The sequence below is a fragment of the Humulus lupulus genome, chromosome X, assembly GCF_963169125.1.
Source record: "Humulus lupulus chromosome X, drHumLupu1.1, whole genome shotgun sequence".
NCBI lineage: Eukaryota > Viridiplantae > Streptophyta > Magnoliopsida > Rosales > Cannabaceae > Humulus > Humulus lupulus.
Window position 1 is genome coordinate 41,604,296 of NC_084802.1, and position 3,051 is coordinate 41,607,346.

General features: G+C 35.9%; 1 non-coding gene across 1 annotated transcript; it reads right to left on the bottom strand.

Moving 5' to 3' along the window:
• Positions 1-578: 578 nt before the first annotated feature.
• LOC133807732 (small nucleolar RNA R71) lies at positions 579-685 on the bottom strand. Its single transcript, XR_009879629.1, has one exon. It is a non-coding gene; the product is annotated as a small nucleolar RNA R71 (small nucleolar RNA).
• Between the last annotated feature and the right edge of the window lie 2,366 nt (positions 686-3,051).

The following is a 3,051-nucleotide window of genomic DNA, read 5'->3' on the forward strand; positions in this document are numbered from 1 at the left end:
CTCATGTAGTTGTGGTTTATGCAATGAGGTAAAACATTTATGATATTACTAGTGAGTCCTAAGATTGAGAGAACTTGTAGACAGAACCAAAGGAAAAAGAGGTTGAAGACAAGGATGGCTGCAAACCAAGGGAATGCAGTAAATAATGTCGTGAACAATATCGAATGGGCAGTGGCTACAGAAGCATAGGATCAAGCCCAGGAGCAAGGGGCTCAAACTCTAAGAGATTATGTACTCCCAACTATTACGGGAATGCATTCATGCATCAGACACCCCACCGTTTCAACTAACAATTTTGAGATCAAGTTGGCAATACTACAAATGGTCCAGTCCATCGTTTAGTTTGGTGGATTACCTACGGAGGACCCAAACATGCATATAGCTAATTTCCTGGAGCTGTGCGCAACTTTTGAGATGAATGGGGTGAGTGACAATGCTATCAGATTGAGGTTGTTCCCATTCTCACTGAGGTAAAGAGCCAAGGGTTTGTTAAACTCTCTGCATTCCAAATCTATTAACACTTGGAGGATCTAGCACAAAATTTTCTCGCCAAGTTATTTCCTCCATCAAAGGCTGCAAAGTCGAGAGGAGAGAACAATAACTTCTTCTAGACTGATGGGGAATCATTATATGATGCTTGGGAGAGGTTCAAAGAATTTTTGAGAAAGTGTCCCCATCATGACATTGAGAAGTGGATGTTGGTACACAATTTCTACAATGGGTTGTTGTAACGACCCAACTATTCTACACCTTGGACCATTAATAACTACTATACTAATCTTAAGAAAATGTACATATGAAAACACCATAACTTTATTTAAAACTGTAAAGTAAAGGTTTAAATACACAAAAAATCTCACTTAGGATATGGGATCCCATTGTTTTGAAAATAAAACAAAATATAACTTAAATATATTGATTACAAAATTAAGTGCGGAAAAATAATACATAAAAATCATAACTAAAAGACTTAAAAACTTCATCCTTTAATCGAACGCGCAATCCACTGATTCCATCTTGCCTCAATACACATCCCCAAGCTGCCAAGAACCTTCCTGCCGCTATAACTATTTTCCTGCACATATAAAACATAAAGGAGTGAGCCTAATGCCTAACAAGGAAAATCTACTACAAGCATGAAACATATACATACACATAAACTATAAACTGTAAATTATAATCATATAACTATATAAATACAACATCTATTACAATGGCCATCATACTTCTTGGGACTTGCTAGCTAAGCAATCATATGCCCATAAATTTACGGGGCTAGTTATCTAAACATGTCACATAAATTTATGGGGCTGTTATCTAAACAATCATATGCCCAAGGAATTTACTATTGGGACTTGTTATCTAAACAAGTTATTTATTTGTTATCTAAACAAATTATGTGGTTGTTATCTAAACAATTCAAAAACAAACATATCATACTTATAACATGAACATATATGAACAACATAAAAGCATACAAATCTACCCTATTTTCCTTACCAAAAACCGGGATATGAGAACAAGATCGGGACTTTGGAACACTCCTAAAAACCACAATAGAGAGGTGAGTGTACTAAAGAATAGAGATGATAAGAACTAACTACATCATCGAAAAGATACTTACCAACAAAATTTTACGTTCAAGATCTTAGATGCCTAACCAAGAATAGAGAATATGAGTTAGGATTTGAGTAGAAAAACTATAAGAACAATACAGAAAGGAACTAGAATTAGGAATACCTTGAGTGCTTCTATGACCGAACTACACCTCAAAACCGAAATATACTATAAACCTTACTTCCCAAGTGTTTATTAAGCTTATAACCCCAACCCAAGTGTTTACACTCTAAAGTAATCCTAGCAGCTTGTAGGCTCTGAACTCAGCTTGATGAATGAAGAAATGGCTGGGTACTAGGTCCTATTTATAGAGTTCAAGAATGAAAAGATCTTCATTTAGCTTGAATAAAATAATGGCTTTTTAACAGAAAAATATTTGAATAACCGTTCAGCAGAGGCTGAAGACTCGGCCAGAAAGATTCTGGACTTATCAAGAGGTTAAGGATTAAAATGAGCTCTGTTTCAAAATTGTTTGAAAACCATACACCACAACCGATATATCGCCCAGGCTAGGTGATATATCGCCTGGGCTGATATACCCGAGGTTGTCGTGCGAAGCTACTTGTTTTTCGTATCCCCGTATGGCGATATATCGCCCCCTAGAGCTGCGATATATCGGCATACGCTGAAATATTATACACGTAATTACACTTTTTTAGCCTAATTTGAATTGAGTAAACAACCTTGACTAAGTCCTTTAATGATTTCAAAGCTGCTGACAGACCCTAGGATGTTCAAATATTACTCTTAATAAACTTATTCCTAAAAAATTCTTAATTTCTTATTAAACACACACATGACAAGTGTTAATATCTTATTGGGTCTATCTAAACCTTATAGTATAATAATTATCATCTCCATAATCAGTCATATTAATCAAACCTTAGGTTATAATTAATATTCTTAAACTATAGGTTAAACTTATAAAATCTACAAGTGTTACTACGAGTGTCCAACTAAGTCCCGGTTTGAACCAAAATTCACAATCATAAAAATACTACAACTGTTACTAGCAATTACTATTACTACTAATATCTAACTAGCTAAGAGTTCTTGGACTCTATAGTTGTGCACTACTACGTGCACCATCATGGATGTCGCAGCAGGAGGAGCATTCATGGGTAAAAATGCTAATGAGGCCTATGCGTTTCTGGAAGAAATGACCATGAATAACTACCGATGGGCTGATGAGCGAGCTACTAGTAACATAAAAGTAGCTGGGATTCATGAACTAGATGATACCACAACGTTAATTGCTCAAGTTGCCACCTTAACCAAGCAGTTGCAGAAAAACAACATCTTAGCTAAAGCCATGCAGATGCAGATAGCGTGTGAAATGTGTGGAGGTTCTCATTCTTTTAAGCATTGTATGGCAACAGAGGTGAATAATGCCATCCCTATGGAGCAAGTGAATATGATGGGAAATTTTAATAG